The following is a 20,082-nucleotide window of genomic DNA, read 5'->3' as shown; positions in this document are numbered from 1 at the left end:
ATTGGTCTTTTCAAAACACAACTGTCAACAAATCGTTTTATTTATTCCAAATGACAGTAATTTTTTCTTATAGATGTTTTCAAAATTAATCGCAGATCATTTAACTTATTAACAATTCAGTACCTGCTCTGCACATTTAAAGAAAACTAATCAATTAACTTCGAAACAACCGAAAATCGAAACAACCCATATAACTTTTATTCAACCATTTTGCCCCTAGCTATGCGCACACATTGACTTTATATATGCGCATTAACAAGTCGGTGTAAGCATATAATATTTCATCTGTCATTGTTTGATACGTTCCATAACGACATTTGGCGGTTTCTAGCATCGCCATTTCTCACATAAGGTATCATTTTCAGCGCCCATCTCCATTGCCTTTGGCTCTTTAATTGTAACGGATGGCGGCGTTTTGTTATGTCATGTATAGTGCTACAAGAGCCGTAATTACGTATTGAGTTATTCTGTAAGTGCAATTAAAATATGTGTATTTGTCATTTTTCAAATCCCATTTCCTTTTTTTTCATTCGTTTATTCCACTGGAGCTTTTCATCTTCCTTATAAGTACAACCAACTAAATGTTGCATTGATAACAATATGAATAATTCTAAATTAATTTGTTGTGAATTTTTTTATTTACGAAATTTTTTTTATTATTAAAGTTTTTTGTTGAGAGTTTTAACTATTTCGATGTAAATTATAAAAACTCAACGATGCTTATTTTACAGTTTTTTACTGAAGTTTATAAATAAGTTTTAAAATTATATTTATATAATAATTATAAATATTTTTTTATTTATAATTAAAATAATTCATTATAAAAAATTCAATGACAATATTTATGGAATTATAATTTTTTAAAATTTACTTCATAAAGATATATTTATAAGAAATTCATTACTGTTCTTCATTATTTCGTAATTTAGAAATCGAAAATTTTAACTTCATAGTTTCTTCCAGAAATAACTTCGTAAAATCCATAAATTTTAAGCTTTCCAAGGAAAAAAAAATACGAAAACGCATTCAACAATTTCTTTAATATTTCTAAATTTAAAGAGTTTATTACCTGGTGTGTGATTTACCATATTTTGCGCAAAACATTTTCGTCTCAGCTGTTAAGCGGACTACAGTTTATGCATTTTTGTTTATTTTGGAAAGTTTTTGGTTGCTTTATAACCAATTTAAATCTTAAGCAAATTACAGTACTTTTCAGTTAATCGGGAGAAAGTGATAAGTCGCCAAAAAATTTATACCACTGCCAAACTTTTTTTTCTTTCTTTTTTTTTTAATTTTATTTATTTTTGAAACAAATAAAAAAAAAATAGTGCGTGGAGTCCCTCCGCGTGGAAGAAGTTAAACTTCATAACCTGCGACGTTAATTGCAGAAGAATCAGCAGTCGTAGAAGGATCACTACTTCTATTCAACGACTCTTTTTTCTGCTCCGCTCGCTTCCGTGCTCTGTAATAACGGTAATATTGTGCATTTTTCCCTCCTGGACCTCTTGAACCAGTGGATGTGCTTGTGGTTGCCTCATCGTCTCGCCATGGAAAATGTATTTGTATTAATAATGTATGTCAATGCCTCATAATGTAATTTCAAAAGAGAAAACCTAGCAATCAATTGATATTCACAAGAGACGTACCTTGACATAACCTTAAATCCGTCGCATTGTCCGTGGGATTGTTTTCACTCTATTTTTGACAATTGTTATCCATTAAATTTGAAAATAAAAAATACTATCCTATTAAATTATATGTGTATCAAATCAAACTAAAAACTATTTATCGCAAAACAATACTTTTATGACTTATATTATTTTTATCTTAGTGAGAACCAAAATATGGAAATGAATGAGGAAAAACTGGATCCTACCACGTGATTAATCCTACCACGTAGAAGTATAACTTCAATAATTAAAAAATAAATAAAGTTTCTCATTGTTAAAAATACAATTAAAAACATTCAATTGAGAAAATTACGGAGTAGCTTTAAAATACCAACATTACAGATAACTTGATATTTGTTCTTTTTGTATTAAATCAATTCAATTAATCAATGAAATCAATTAACTGTTCATAAGCACCAAATATGATAGATCTCGATAATACCAACAAATGTATAAAAACGTAAAATCTTATTTTGGAAAAATTCAATTAAAGCTTCGTATTCTTTAACACATTTCCTCGACATTTATCAAAAAACGAAACGTTCGTAATATCTCTGGAATCTACCAAAGGCGTCTATAGTTCGATGTAACTATAGACGTCTTACCGGAATCATGAGAACGTTTCAGGCGTCAGGGTGGAATTTCTAATTTCAATAGATAACCATTTCACGGAAATTAAGTGAAACAATTATCAACTCCACAAGATCCTTCATAAAAACAATTATATCCTCAGTTAAAGATATTATTTTTCCTCTTCGTTCATAAAGTAATAAGTATTATGCGTAGGAGGCAGAAAATCATATTCCGGAAAATACGCCCTTGTACTTATTATACTACGCCCGTCACAGAAGCGAAGGACCCCGTTGAAAAATTCGAATAATAATAACGAAATAAACTACAAAAATTAGCTCCACTCAGAGGGTGGTATTATACGAACAAGTGTAAAAAGACCACCTCATATCGGAAGGCATAAAACAAAATTGGAAGCATTCGCATTTTGCGAACTTATATCTCATATTTCATTCAGTTTGGTTAACCTATGGCTGGCACCTATATAGTGTCACAATTGTCGGCAATATATCAACAATAATTACTGCTGCCAAAATGGGGTTTGAAATAATATTGTCTCAGATGGATTTCTCACTTGGTGGTCTTGGCTCCTGCCAGTGTTTGAAAACCCTGCCCGCTGTTTGCTCAATGGTATGAATGTTGTCGTTAGTGTTTGTACTGTAGGCCATGACACTTTAATTTTATGACCATTCATCAAGCAGTTGTTTTAAAATAAAAATCTAACGCTTAAAGTCTGTGAAAGCTGACGAGTATTGTATTTTTTGTATTAAATTGGAAGTTTTGTAATTAGTTGGTGAACATTACTGGTTTGAAAAGAATAATGCGTTAGTTTAAACTACTAATTTATCAAAGATTTAAAATGAAAAAAGTTATCAGAAAAAACTGCGGAAAATTTTTTCATTGAGTTGCACAATTAAATATGTAAGCTTGTATGTTTAAGCACAATTCCTTTAATTTTTTTTTCTATAAGCTGCTGAAATTTAATAATTTCTAAACTAGGTGGAATTAAAAGCAACCGTTTTTTAATATTTTTCATTATTAGGATAATTTCTCCATTTTAATAATGAAAAATATATCATTTTTGTAATTTTGTATTTAAATTATATTTTAAGATCATGCAATTGAATTAATGTTTAAAAATCATGCAGAAATTAAGTCAGTTATACCATACATTTGTTTTGCATTTTAAGACCTAAAATAGCCCTGATTTGTTTTATATTATATTTAATAACCGACGTTGGACAGTCGATCTAATTCTGAGTTTACTACTATCAATGTTTAACTAAGTAGCCTTCTAATTTTGAGAACAATCCAGAAGACTTGGGAGCTCTTGGATCAAGCATTGTTATAAATTAGTCTTTGTGGGAGACTGTTTGATGGAACTAACCCACATTTGCTTAATATAAGGAGGAAAACCACGAAAGGCTTCCACTGTTAATCCGAAGTCAAAAGGATTCGAACTCCTGATCCCACTGAAGGCACTTTATGTCAGCAATGTGGTTTATGTATAATTTGAGTAATACAAGATTGAAATTAAATTAAATATGAAATATAAACTCTGGTCACTGATAAACAATTAATTTAATTTAATAAATTGACTTTTATATTTATAAAATTTCAGTAACTTACTAAATGTTTACCAGGCATATTGGTAAACTTTGTAATTCAGTGTTTAGAAATTTCTAATAAAAAGCAATGAATTTTCGAAAAAAAACAAAAGTTAAAGAATAGCACTTCTCACAAAAGCATTAAAAGCAAATAATGGGATATTACCATCAACAATTTTTCAAGCTTGTTCTGTACTAAAACATATCCTTATCTGCCATATTCATATAACAGTATAATATTAAGTAATAATTGAGTTTTTTTCAATACCTTATACCAAAAGCTTACCAAATAGCAGTGATTTATCACTAAGTAAATATTTAAAAACAATTTTATATACAACAAACAATTTAGATACAAGAATGGGAGCATTCTTGACCAAAAACTTTATCTTCAGGATCAGAAAACAATTTATCCAAGATACTTCATCAATCTAGATAAAATTTTATTCATAACTAGAATGAGCTACATCATATTGTTGAAGGTGTTGCCCATATTGCAAAAGAAACCTCATTACTTGATTCAATCACTTCGGAACGTCAGAACTGTTGCCATTCCCACCTCCGCAAATTAAATACCGAAAATAATCTTCGGTTAAGAACTCTCCCCCGCCCTAGCTTGTCACTCCGTTTACCCTTATCGAAAACTTCGTCTTACATTACTTCCTTTTGACCGATTTTTAAGTTATTAAAAAATGGCATCAGTTTTTCCCAAACATGTGATAGGGTGATAAATGAAATCGCCATGATTGTATGAGAATGAAAAATGAACCTAATGTAAAAAATAATTTGAGAAATAGTTGTTCTTTCCCCCCCTCTCGTCTGCCATATATTACTTGTTATTTGAAATCGGCACCATATAATGAGATTTTGAATTAGCTATTCATATTGCTTTTTTTAATCAGGAAATCATTATTAGTAAACAAGGTATAGTCTAGTTCTTTTGAAAATATTCTTGTATATATCAAATTCGAAATGATTTTTAATTTTTTTTTTATAAATTATGAACATTTTTACTAAGAAAGTATTATTAATAAATTAAATTTGACCTATTTTCATAAGTATTCTAGCATATTTTAAATGCGAAATAAATTTTATTTATTTATCTTTGTATCATAATTTTAAAAATTAATCACATCTACGAAGGAAACGCTTTTCCGACATTCAAAATATTTATATGTGATGAATTTATTTAAGAAAATATTTTTTAAAAAAATAACTTCAATAAACGAAAATTGCTTTGTCCATTTTACTTATATTTTTCTATTGGTTATTGTTCAGATTGAATTTTTTTATTAATAAAACATTATTGTTAGACAAGATATGATGCAGTTCTTTTGTAAGTATTCCTTTATATTTGAAATCAGAAATATTTTTTTTTTTTAAATTTTTAATTTTAAAAGCAAATCTAATTTTGAAGAAATATTTGGAATATTTAAAAAAATAAATTAACTTGGAAAATATAATCAATAAACAAAATTTGGCCTATTTCTTTCATAAGCATTTTTTCAGATTTTAAATTTGAAATAATTTATATTTTTATTTGTTTATTTACTATTATTATTATAATTTGATATCACAATTTTAAAAACTAATCACGCTTTAAGGAAGCTTTTTTCCAATATTCAGAATACTTATATGCGAGGTATTTATTTAAGAAAATTATTTATGAAAATAGCATAATTAAACAAATATTGCTTTATTTATTTCGCTAATATTTTTCCTGTTTGCTATTCAAATAGATTTTTTTTTATCTAAAAACATTATTAATATGCAAGATCAAGACATTTTCCAGTTCTTTTGCAAATATTCTTATATAATTTAGATTTGAAATATTCATTTATTTATTTTTTTAATTTGAAATTTAAAAACAAATAGAGTTAGGTAGGAATGTTTTTTGATATTTAGATTAATTAAAAAACAAATTATGAAGACTTTTACTAAGAAAATATTATGAATAAACAAAATTTGAACTATATCTTTCATAAGTATTCGTGTTTATTTTAAATTTGAGAAAAAAAAATTTTTTTATATCTTTTTATATAATAGTTTTAAAGAGAATTCGCATTTACGAAGGAAACTAGTTTTCTCCAATATTCAGAATATTTATAGGTGATGAATTTAGAAAATATTAATGAGGAAAATATTAGTAAGAAAATAATATTAAAAAATAAAAATTGCTTTATTTATTTTACTAATATTCTTACGTATTTAAATGTGAAAAAAAAGTTATTTTTAATTCATTTTTAAAATTATAATTTTAAAATTAAATCATATTTACAAAGAAACTTTTTTCCAATATTCGAACAATATAAAAAATATGTTGCAATGGTTTTTAGTAGGAAAATATTGTTGATGAACAAAATTTGATTTTTTAATTCAAATATTAACTATAGATATTCTCACAGTAAGTAATTTTCTTTATAATTTAAATGTGAAAATTTTTTTTCACTTTAGGTATGAAAATATATGCCTTTTTTTATTTTTTTCAACTCTAATTTTAATAATAAATAATAATACTATTAAATGTCTTTCAATTATCGAATTATTAAAAACTAAGATGAATTTTATTAAGAAAATATTATTAGTAAGCAAGATTTAATCTATTTCTTTTATAGACATTTATTATATTTTAAATTTTAAAGTCGTTTTTGTATATTTATTTTAAATAAGTGAAATATAAGAAAAATTTTAAAACAAGTTCTAATATTTCTTCTTTCTTCCTAAATTTTATTTCATTTATGAGGATTAATAGAAATTATGAGGATTAAGTGAAATATAAGAAAAAAATTTTAATATTCAAAATATTTTAAAACAAGTTCTTATATTTCTTCTTTCTTCCTAAATTTTATTTCATTTATGAGGATTAATAGAAATAGTGAATTCTAAAAGCTTATTATATTATTTTATAAAATTAATACAATTAACGAAAAACATTTGGAAGGAAAATAATAAATGTAATTTATAATTATCTTAATCTGTTAAACTTTTTTTATAATAGAATTTCCGCTATTTAAAAATCAGTTTGTTTGTTACACGCAGATCATAAAATAAAATTAATAATTTTTTTTGGTACAGCTATTATTTAATTTATAAATTTTATTTTCAAGATAAACACAGTTACACAGATCAAGTTACACAGATATAGTCTGTCAGAAAACTGTTCTTAACTAGCAATCAATTTAAGTCTTATCGATACCAAAAGCTATTTTTTGTTACTTAGGATCAAAACTCTACTTAAAAATTCAGATCAGCTTTCTACTCAGGAAACATACAAAAAGCATAAACATAAAAATATGTTATAATATTTCGATACCCTTCGATGATTTTAAATTCATTCCCAGACGTCTAATCGAAACAATAAACATCTGCCGATGATTTGAATCAGTGAACAAGCTGATCGATATAAAAAATAACAAACGAATCCATCTTTGTAAATTTCTATACACCCTGTTTTCCCATCCTATTATTATTCCTCCTATCTTAGAGCTATTAATTTAGGATATAACTAGTTTCATATCATCTTCAGTACAGTGACAAATAATAATCATAATTATTATCGGCAAAAACATCCCGGTAGGTAAGTTTCCGTTGCATTCATCTCAGCAATCATTAAAATCCCATATTGTTCTTCTATTTTTTGGCCAACGATTTCATATAATAAAAGCTTGTTGAAAATCATGAATAATTTATTTTGGATGAATAGCGGCCACAATAGATGGAACGGAATACTGCTGCCATTCCAATTTCAATGAAGAGCAAAAAAAAGAAAGAAAACGACTTGGAGCTACAAAAATCGTCTGCGTATACAACTTTATCGGAGTTAGTCATCGGCGACTTATTTTTTCCATTTAGAACTAACGAGCATAAATCGTTTGAATCAGAAACCTTACCGCACCTTTTTAATTAATCGCTAAGAAAATTGGATTCTAAAGCTAACGGACAGCCCTATTGGATGAAAAATTATTATTATTTTTTTTTTTATCTTTAGAAAGGATTTGTTACATTTTTTGTCTAGTTTTTTTGGCATCTCAAATTAGTCGTATTTAGAAGATAAACAATTGTACGTAGAAACTTTTTGAATGGTTTTAATAACGTTGTTAGTTTTTTAAAGCCTTATTATGTGCTTTGGAAATAAGAAAAAAATGAAGGAAATGCATTTGAGCAATTTTTTTATTACCATCTTAACAGTGGATTATTTTAACTAATGGACTATTTTTTTCATAAAGATTTTGCTCATTATTGTTTTTCAGTTGTTTAACCCTTTGACGCAGATAGAACACCAGTGTTTCTTACATATTTTTTTCTATACTCTCATTAGAAGCAAAAATATAGTTGGTATTTTTTCATTATAATAAACAGTCTAATAGTTACTAAAAAAACTGTAAGAATATCGGAATCATGTTTGTTCTAAAAAATAAAATAATAAGAAAAAGGATTGAATTTTTTTAATTATTTATATTCGAAATTTCTTCAGTAATTTATTTTGTAAACTGAAGAAATTTCAACAGTGAATAACTTTTTCCCTTAGTTCTAAATAAGGGCAAATTTAAAAAAATTATTGTTTGGAAGACTTTAACATTTAACGCAGAAAAAAACATCGCTGTTTTTTGAATGCAGTTTATTCTAAGCTACATACTCACATTCTCCCTGCTATTCCCAGTACTACGTTCTCACTAAAAAAATGCTTTTTCTGCCTTTATTTTAAGCTCGCTTTTCAGGAGGGTATTTAAGAACGAAATTATCATACAAACAATCACCCAACTCGATAAATTATTAATTTAATTGTTTTTTTATTTATAAATTCATATATTGTTATCATGAACTCATTAAAAGCCACTGAATAGCGCAACTAATCAATTTACCTGCGCAATCGAAATTAGTAGCCCAATGAGTATCTATCAGCGCAGAATCCTTCGTGATCTCATTCCAAACGGCAACAATCTTGTTTGCTTAATTGCGTTGACTTCTTCATTAATTATCTTATGTTATCTGGTCTTTACTTCCTGCAAACCACTACCCCTAGGTCAAATCTTATGGACTTGTTGTTACAGCAAAATGTCTACCTAGGCCCTAACTGCATAAATCAATTTTATTTTATATATTTTTTTCCGAAGCTGGGTAATTAAAAACCACTCAGATTTATTTCCTCGTATGATGATTTGATTTTTTTTCTTCCTTTTCTGGCTGAGCAATGTAATAACATTTTTATGTTCGAAATCTGCGTATAAACACGATGAAAGAGATAATGATACGGTTATGGATAAGAATTGCGATTATTGTAACATGATCAAGAAATAAATATTTAAAGAAAAAAAAAATTTTTTTTTCCTCGTCAAAGTTTAACTGTGATTTCTTCTAAATCCGAATGGAATACCTGAAAATCGTGTAGTGAAGGTATCTCAATCCTGATTGGTTGTTGAAACGTGGCATGTGTTTACATAAGCAACTGTTTTTTCCATTCTATTTCAATTAACGCTGTTTTTCGAAGATCTGTCGCCAAGGAAAATAAAAAAGCAATAGTTTAAATGCCTTACACTTGAAGCAATGCGATGATTTTAAGCTATATAAACTTACCGTGAAGAATTATATGGGCTATAGAACAGACAAATAACTTAAATATTTTAAAAATTATCAAACTTTTTTAAAAAATCAACAATTTGGTTACATTTTTCAACCTAGTTGAAAATTATCAAAATCACTACCATATTCTCAAATTGTGCAAATTTTTATGCACCCAGGTAATGCAGCATTGGAGCAAGTTTTTAAATATTCGAAAATTGGACCACAAACGCTTTTAGTTTTCACAAAACTGTGGCTTTTCTCCGTATTGACGTTTTGCGCCATTTTTAAAATAATCATACACATCTGGCTTTAGATAGGCTAAACTTGACCTAATAGACGTGAGTAACAATTGTAAACTACAGCAGTTATAAAAATAGCGCATTGTTCGCAAAAAAGCATCATTTCATGTTACGACGGAGCCTTCAAAAGCAGCCTTAAGCGAAGCCCATCAAGTATCAGATCTCTTAAGTGTCACATTCTATATTCTTTCACAAAGATTTCAATTCTTTCACTGCATATTTCTAACTTAACATTTATACAAACACAAAGCCAGAACTAAAGCAAACTAATTAACGGTGTTGTATTTAATTAGCATTCAAACTTAATTAACATTCAAACTTAGGTAGAGAAACTTAGTTCAACTTTAACACGTCATCTTGCATATAAACGATCAGTTGACTTTGAGGTTATAGGTCACGTGTCTGTGTATCAGTTATCGTCTTCTTCTCGAGTTGCAAATACCCAATTGAAGACAAATTCTACTTTAATACAATTTTGAAAAAAAGAATAGACCGTTCTTATTTTGAGTTAAGGACAAATTTTACAGCAGCATTACCTATATAATAATAAGATTTTATTATTACATTGGTAAAGATAAATTTGTGCATTTATATTTCTCTGAAAGGGATTGACTGTTCCTATGTTAATTCTACAATCACATTTCTCAAAAGAGAATCCACTGTTTCTATATGAAGGTAAAAATAAATTCAACACTCATACTATTTTAAGAGTAGTTCATTCAAGTTACGGTAAGGATAAATTCTACATTCATATTTCTTTAAGGAGAGTTGACAGATCCTATATTGAGGTAAATTAAAATTCTACATTCATATATTTAAATTCTACATTCATATATTTAAATTCTACATTCATATCTATTGTTCCTATGTCAAGGTAAAGACAAATTCTACGTACATATTTTTTCAAGGGAGTTGATTGTTCCTATATTAGGGTAAAAACAAATTCAGCATTCATTATCACTTTGAAGAATCACTATTAAGAATTTAAACAGCTCCAATCCAATTCAAGTTTAAACGGCCAAATACTTGTCTTAGAAACACCTGAATTCGATTTTAATTTTTTTTTCTTTTTGAATCTTAAACTTTTCTAAAATTTACAAATTTGTTTTATAAATAAAAATTTAGAAAAAGTGCTCGTAAAATTTATAACCACCAAAATTGTATTAAAATGAGAATGAAAAAATACTTTTAAACAACAGCGTAGTTTATTTAAAAAAAAGGAAAAGAAAAAAATATGTTTATTTATAAAATCATTTAAAGTTTTGGAAAAAATTTCGGAAAATATTACTTTTGTAAAACAATTTTTTAGTTGATGTACAAAAATAGCATCAATATACAAAAAAAAATGCAAAGATATTATTCAAAGAGAGAGGTACTTTATGTAATGCTTTACTTTATAGGCACTGTAGCATTATAGGCACTTATTACTTTAGTATTATAGGTACTTTATATAGACTTATGTACATTTGGATTAAAAAAAACTGAAGCAAAATACGAATGGTATATAAAATATTGTTTGTATATAAATATGGATACAATATTGTAATTAATATCCATATTGGACTAAAAATAAGTGGTATTTTAAAGTTTAAACTAACATTATTTACATCCTTTTATTCCACGAAACGGTTAACAAAAATTTAAGATAATCATTCTCATACCATTACCAAAGGGAAGTAACTGTGACATTTTCCATTTGAAAGATTAAAGTTCATTTTCAACGAAAATAAAGTGTCTGATCACACAAATAAAGAAACACAATTTGTAATGTGAGTTTGGTATTGCTTGCGTTTAGAATTGATTAGGAGTTTTAACATTAAATAAAGCATTCGGATAAATCAAAAAGATAAACCGAGTTTTTTCGTGCAAAAACGCTTCTTATAAATGAACAATTATGTTATCTCTGACGCTTGTGAAGATTTATAAAATCATTTCAGTTTTTTTCGTTTGCTTTCGCGAATGCAGAAAGAGAAATCAGTAGTTCATTTGTTGTTATTGTGTATTATATACGTTTCCAGTTTTGTTTCTATCAAAGTTGATGGTGAAATCGTGATGTATTTTGCACTCCTGCTAGCGAAGTGTTTGTGGTGAGATGATGATGATATAATCATTTTTCATCATTATTTTGGCGAGTTTTGGCGTAAAAAATAGAATGCGAAGAACGTGACACACAAATTTATGAAAATATGAATGGTTCATCTTTCATTTTTATTTCTTTTATCATATTAATTACAATGTTCAACGAATTTTTTTTCTTTTTTTCTTAAACCAAAAACGAAATAAGTTGTTCTGATTTGATCTCTGGTCGTTGAAAACTTGAAGAAAAAAAAAATGTCTATTTTAGCTTATCTTTTGCAAATATCAATTCTATATTTATTGATGCATCTCTGACTCATAAATGTTGATGTATATATACGGGGGGAAAGCAATAGCAAGGAGGAAAAAAATTAAACATTCTCTCTTAGCCAACATAATATAAAAGAAAATAAAAGAAAATTAAGAAGCACGCAGGGTCAAAAAAAGAACATTAGGTTAATTTGTACTTAAAAGACCGAAGATATAGTTGAGTCTACGTGTAAGCTAAAATTGTAGCATTTTCCAAAATTTACAGGATATAATCAGAGTAATGTATAATTAAAAGTAATTATGCGATATATAATTCTAGTATTGTATAGCTTAATTTTTAATATTCTGCAAATAATTGCAGCAATGTATAGTTAATTGTAATAATTGAATGAATAATTAAATATAATTATTCGATATATAATTGCAATAAAGAATAATTATATACAGTAATGTGTAATTACAGTAACGTAGTATTTAATAAAACTATTAAATGAATAATTAAATGTAATTATTTATTGCATGAATAAATGTAATTATTGACTGTATAACTACAGTAATATATAGTTAAATGATATTTAAACCTATTAGTTATATCGACTTAATTTTAATGATATTGGACTCAGCATAAGAAAGTACTTAAGAAACAACGCCGTACATGTTTAGACGGCAATTTTAAACACGTAAAAATACTTAAGTCAGTACGAGGAGATCAAATAAGTACAAAATTGAATTTTTTATGCATAAAACATTAATAATATCTAAAATCTTAGTCCTTCCGACTTAAGATTGTTTTTATTCAATTCAGAATAATAAAATAAATTCGAAACAAATAACTCATTTGTCTACATGAGAACGTTTTAGTTTTTTCCTCCAAATAAGAGCCATTTTGAACTCAAATCTATCAAAACGTAAACTAATAAGCACACGTTATTATTAGATAATTTATTTTTGTTTATTTTCATCACAGACTAACCTAAATACTTCAACTCAGGGTATTAATGGTCATCCTTTTCTTTAGATAACAATACAAAGGATGGGTAACTACAAAGAGTAAAAATCTCACAATTTGTGGAGAAAAAAATGTGCGATTTGGTAGAACTTTTTCACGATTTTTCCTGAAATCAGCACTTAAAAACTTAAAAAAATCAACTATCTATTTCTAATCACTTTTTTTGTAACAGGCCAGTGTCATTTAGGATACAATTTAAGATATTTTATATTTTGTTTATATTTGTTTGACTTTGAAAAGTCGAATCCAACCCAGAAGGCAAGGGAACTCCTGGATCAAGAATTGGGACAAACTGTGAAGGAATCTTTACTGGAACTAACCCACTTTTGCGTAACATGGAGTGGGAAACCTCGAAAATCTCCCATAGTTAGCCTGACGACAAAGGAATTCTAACCCATGTTCCCTCCACAACTGAGGATATTTTACGTCAACACTGTAGTCTGTGCGAGCCGAGAGCAGAATTTATATCGACTAGCCATTGATGGGATTCGAACCCACGTCACCTCATTTAAAGACGAACACTTTATTCTCCCAACCACCGCGGCTCATTTAAGTTACTTAAAGTTTTCGTGGGGCAAAGTTAACATCCTACAAATGAATTGAACTTCTTCAATTAACGCTTGCAAGTTATAACTATAATACGTCTATGTACCTCATTTTAAATATTTAATACAAATGATAAATAAGGAATTGTTTTCCATTTCCTATTGAAATGTCATTGATTATAAATTAGGGTAGGCCAATCCCCTAAAATGTTCTTATCATAATTGTGGCTTGTCTTTAATCGGGGACTTATCTGATTAATGCAAGTTATCTAATCCCGTGCAAATTGCAATTTAATTCTTAATTCTTCAATGGCAGAAACGGTAATTTTGGCATAAGAATGATTGTTTTCAATTGAGATTTCGACAGGGCAATTTAGTACTTATCTAGAATGTTATTAACTATATAATAGCTCTTTTATTAGCATAATTTAAATTGCCTTCCAGACGATAAAAATATTGATATAAGGATTATTGTACATTTTTCTTGTTTAGTATAATAATACTGCAGACTATAATTTGCAAAGGGATTTTTTTTTATTATAAGCCGGGTCAAAAAAAGCTTTTATAATTTTACTGATTAATAACTATATTTGAGATATTAGATTGGCCGGAAAATAATGTCGTTTCAGCGCATTTTGATATTTGTTTATAATTATCAGCTAATTGGTTACTTTAAACGTATGCCAAAGATATTTTGAAGATTGACTTGTTTACTCGAAAATAATTAAATCTTAAATTTTTTTTGGAAATATATACTGCTCTGTTAAATTGACAGAAAAAACTGTTAACTGGTGTGCCAGTATAAAACCGTTTATTTCACAGAAAAATACTGTTATTTAAAAGCACAGAAACCTGTTTTTTAATCAGATGTAACTTTAATAAACACACTCCATTATTTTAAGAAACAAACTCTGTTATTTTAGCAAAAGTTTTATTATTAACTCAGTTATTGTGGTAGGTGCAATTCGGGAGAAGCACTTCTACGACCTGGGATTTGAATCCGGGTCACCTTTTTGGAAGGCGCGAGCTCTTTTCTCTGAACCACGGCAGCTATAGTGTTTCACTATGAAGAAAAAACTTGAAATATCATTATCTTTGAAAGTCTTACTTATTGAAATCATATTTAAGCTTAAAAACGTTTAAAACTACAGTAGTCCAAACTTATATAAAAAAAAAATCGGGCAATTTAGCTTACTGAAAAATTATGTCTAAAGACAAATAATAATCAGGAAGCTTATCAATTCGACAATGAAATTGAATTGCAATTTTATTTCCAACTATGTTCGAAGCCATAAAATAGATGTCGAAAAGTAAGAGGAAGTATAAAATGTAATCCTAAAGTGATTTGAAAAAAGGTAAAATTATCTTACGGTAAGCAAAACTGCAAGGCAAAAATCAGGAGTTGCATACGTAGTTTTAATCCGTTTATGATTGGGGTGAAAAACTGTTTCCTGAAAAACAGCTTTAAACCGTCAAATAAACGGAGAACGCCCGTAAAAAAACGAGAAATTTTTGCAAGCGAGTTACGATAAGAAACAGAAAAAAATCTGTATTTAACAGTTTTTTCCTGTAGAGTTAACAGTTATTTTTTGCAGTGTAGTAAAATGGGCAGCCAAATACCCGATAATTATCTGTCATTGTATGATTTTTTTAATTTCTCAAGAGTAATAGTTGCTATCAAAAATACTTGTGAAGTTTTTTGAAGTGCCCTATACGTTCGTAATTGCCAAAAAAGGTTTTCTAAATTCAAAGATGGTAATTTTGATCCCACAGATTAGCGACAATCAGGAAAATCAAATAACGGAGAGAAAAAAAAACAATTAATCACGTTGGGAGGTATTCCGTCACCCGCCATTTTCACCTGCTATTGCGCCATTGAATTTTCTTTTATTTCAATTGCTGCAAGATGCCCTAAGAGGCTAAGAGTATAAAAAATTTAGATGATGTAAAAAATGCCTTCTCCGGGTATATTTTACAACGTTCTCAACCCTGAAGACAATGGTACTCCTAGATTACGCAATATGATAAACTCATCTTGAGATTTTTCAATTTGAGATTTTTAAAAGAAATATATAAGCATTAGTTTCTGATCTATTTAATGCAATAAAGTTTTGCAACAATTTTAAAAATTCATTTATGGATTTCAAACCTGGGTTAGATTTTCTTTTGTTTGTTTAAATAATTTTTTTGAATCTTCGTTTAATTTTTTATTAATTTTTTAGAAACAAATCTTAAAAATTTTAAGCAATATAATTTTTTTATTTATTTGAAATTAAAAATATGAAAGGTAATATTTCTATTAAAAAACTGAAAATTTATTCATTACTAAAAGGTTTGAAGAGCATCTAATCACATCATTGGAAACAATTTGGTGTGACCATAATGTGCTGTTATTTTTGACCATATTACCGTGCAATTTTCTTTAAAACTCGATAGCACAATATTCCACTATTGGTAATTCTGAACCGTGTTGGACCTTAATAGTGTTTAAACTTGTTGCAAACTTAATATGGTGCGAAGTTACACCATATCATGGTACTTCTTAATCCTGATTACGATATTGTGGTTCAACTTAAATGGAAACATGGTGCAACTTCACGACTTACTAAGAATGCAGCAAATTTGTTCCTTATTGTAGTTCAATGCATCAATATTATGGTTCAACGTTGAACAATTTTTCTTAATGTCAGCATTATTATTCAATTTGAGCTGAAACATTGGCTTAATTTAATATCTTATAAAAGTTGCTGCAAATTTGAAAGATATAATATTTCAAAGCATTGATGTCACGGATCAATATTTAATGAACATTTTGAGAAGTTAATGGAATAGTGAAGAAAATTGCTGCAAATTTGAAAATATTATAGTTCTAAGCATCAATATTAAAGATCAATCCTGAACAATTTCAAACTCAAATAATATTATAGTTCAAAGTTAAAGATCAATATTGAACATATTTTTTTAAGAAGTTAGAATTATAAGAAATATTAAAAATCCTCTTAAAATTAAATTAGTTAAAATTAAATTAGTTAAAAATAAAATTCACTTGTCCTAAATATTAAAATACACCATTTTTGATTTTAACTAAACCTTTACAAAGCAAATAACACTTTTCAACCTCTGAAATTATTAAGGTTTAATTTTTTCCAAAACTAATAATAACGAAATTATCTCATAAAAAAATCAAACACTAAACAATTTGCATAACAAAATTATTATCTAATTCCAACAATAATAAAATCTATTTTGAATTAATATAGAAAAACTATAAAACTACTGGGAAAATTTTGAATGATTTCACGGTTAAAGTGAGATTGATGAAATGAATTTCCTTTTCATGCATAACAGTCAAGAAAAAATTGTTTAAATAAACAATTAGTGTCAGCACATCAACAAATGGTTGAAAAAAGGGAAGAACATGCAAATTTCAGGTTCGTTTCTCAACAGATTTTGAACGATAATCAGGTTTACTACTAACACGCTTGATTTGAAGTTGCATACTTATGAACAGGTTTATTTTGTTTACCAAATTGTTTTTCTTGTTTACATGCATTGATTACATCGCTCAATTTTCTTTTCAACAGATGAAATTTATTATGATTCTATTATTTCCATTACAAAAAAAATAAGGTACTTTTGAGGTTGTCTTCAGCAGGCGTAAGAAAATGCATTGGAGGTAAAAAAAATAAGGGTATGCTTTGCCCCCAAAAAATAACCTCATCAATAAATTTCTATTTAAACCTCATTTAAACCTTATAAAATCAACCTCATGTATATCTCAGTGGTACTTTTAGTTGAAATCGGGTGAAATTATTCATACCTCTAATGTACTTATTTGCTTGAAGTGAAGAAACATAACCTGTGCACCTCAAAATCAACCTCTCTAAGATGGCTACTCTAAAGTAGATTTTTAGTAAATATCAACCTCAAAACAACATGAAGTGTGAATAAAACAACTTGATTATAAGTCTTGATTACATCTTGATTATAAGTCTTTTGAAGTTGATTTCTTAAGGTGGTTTTTGAAGTCAACTTCTAATAAAATTATTATGAGTGCAAAATATTATTTTTTTTTAAACTGTTAACGAATTATATTTTCGAATTATTCAAAAGTGCACATTATTATTATTATTTATTAAACCAAGTTATTATTGAAGTGGTTATGAGTGTAAACTTGAATACATCCCAAACTAAATTACAAATAATTAGCTCTTTTTATTATGCATTATATCTTCTTATAACAGCTTTTAAACGCGGTTTTAAATTAAAAATAATTTTTTAAGCTTTTCATGATTGCACATTATTCTTATGGTGGTTATGTGTGCAAATTATTATTACTTCAAATATGAGTGAAATTTACTTTAGTTGTTATAAGTACCAAGTATTATTTTTTTTCCAAACTGTTTATAAATCAATTTTTTTCAAACTGTTCAAAAGTGCACATTATTATTATTATTTAAAAAATTTTTTGGAAGCATGTTATTATTTTTTAAGTGGTTATGAGTGCAAATTTGAATACGTCCCAAACTAAATTACAAATAATGACCATTTTTTATTTACATTATATCTTCATGTAACGGCCTTTGGATCTAGTTTTAAATGAAAAATAATCTTTCAAGGTTTTCATGATTTCACATTATTCTTAACGTAGTAACAAGTGTAAATTATTATTTTCTCAAACTAGTTACGATTTCAATTTATTTTTGAAGTTATAATAAGTGCAAATTATTTTTTTCAAAATAATAATGAATACATTTGTTTTCAAACTGTTCAAAGGTGCACATTATTATTATTATTGTGAAAAAAAATTAAAACAGCATGTTGCTATTTTTTTAAGTGGTTTTGAGTGCAAATTTGAATACATTTCAAACCAAATTATAAGTAATTACCCCTTTTTTATATGCATTATATCTTCTTGTAACAGTCCTTTAACTCGACAAACCTTCGGAATAAATATGAAAATAAAATAAAGATTCCTTTTCCGTTTCAGAACCAAACAAATCGCACTCGAAGAAGAGCTGTACGTGTTTTGAATTCTGAAAAAAACCCAGCAAGTATTAACCCAGACTGGTAAGACCCACAAATCCAGCATCGATCACACCTAGAACGTATTATTATGTCTTTACGGGCGCACTGCTTACTGTTAGCTTTTTTGAGACATGGGTTCCGCCCTGTTGCGATGCATCGGGCATTTAAGGGGGTGCCCTCCCCCTCAGGGGGGGAATACTAATCTCCATCACGTGTATGAATACAAAAAGGTGTGGAAGAAGTGTTATTTTTAAGTGTGGCTTCAAATTGTTATGTGCTATGTTGTATGTTTCTTTTTTCATTGCTGTGATTGAGGGGTTTGATTTGATACATTGGAGAAGGTGGGGTTTCGGACGACCGTAAAGAAATTTCAGAACAAATAGCGCTGCTTCCTTGGGTTAGGGGATACAACTTGATTTCGTTTTTGGAAATCTCGTCGAAGTTGTTTCAAACGATGCGCTGAATTCTACGCTGAGAAAAGAAAAAAAGTACAGTCAAAACTACCGGAACATGATAAAATTTACCGAGTTTGTGCCAATACTGGGAACCGAAGCGCTTTGTATGATTTTGGAAAGAATAAGAATGAAATCTATTATTAATAATGTGTTGTAAAATTTGGTAAATGTGGTGAAATTTAGCAATTTTATTGTTACCTTAGAGCATAGCATGAAAACTATTATTCAGTTAAATTTGGTTTTAAGATTTGATTTGTATTTTGTACTAAATGTGGGGTGATACGAACTATAGTTTTTCAAACTAGATTTTTTGATGCACCGTTGCCATTTTAACGGAAAAATAAGCAAAAGTATGGTTTCAATACCGTATATTTTGGTTTTATTAATCAGAATTGTGGCTTTTCATTACCTTAGAGTACTGTAATTTTACCAAAATATTATCGAAGTTCTTTGTATGACTTTGGAAAGAATAAGAATAAAATCTGGTTTTTATAATACGTGATAAAATTTTGTAAATGTGGTGAAATTTTATAATTTTATAATGTTACCTTAGAGCATAGAATGAAAACTATTTATTCAGTTAAATTTGGTGTTAAGATTTGATTTGTATTTTTTACTAAATGTTTGGTAATACAAACTATAATTTTTCAAACTAAAATTTTCGATACACCGCTGCCATTTGAACGGAAAAATATGCAAAAGTATGGTTTTAATACCATGTATTTTTGTTTTATTAATTAGAATTGTAGTATTTCATTACCTTACAATACGGTAATTTTACCGTAATTTTTTTTATTCGTGTAAAAGATTGCAACTTTTGAAGCGTTTCTTGACTTCAAAATAAGTGAATTAACAATTTTTTTTTTTTAAATCATGAGCGCTAAGTAAAAATATAGTAGATTGTGAAAAAAAAAATTAAATCATAGTATTTTGTAAGAAATAATTTAAGTTGAAAATTTTAATAAATGACTGTTGCAGGAAGAAAAACATT

At 27.6% G+C, this 20,082-nt stretch overlaps 1 protein-coding gene across 1 annotated transcript in view; it reads right to left on the bottom strand.

Moving 5' to 3' along the window:
* The window catches only part of LOC110283103 (protein trachealess), a 218,177-nt gene that overhangs the window by 175,444 nt on the left and 22,651 nt on the right, over window positions 1-20,082 (bottom strand). The gene's annotated exons all lie outside the window — the stretch shown is intronic.

Source organism: Parasteatoda tepidariorum, chromosome 4 (genome assembly GCF_982258835.1).
Source record: "Parasteatoda tepidariorum strain Cologne lab strain chromosome 4, Ptep-v5.0, whole genome shotgun sequence".
Taxonomy (NCBI): domain Eukaryota; kingdom Metazoa; phylum Arthropoda; class Arachnida; order Araneae; family Theridiidae; genus Parasteatoda; species Parasteatoda tepidariorum.
This window is presented reverse-complemented; position numbering and strand designations above follow the sequence as displayed.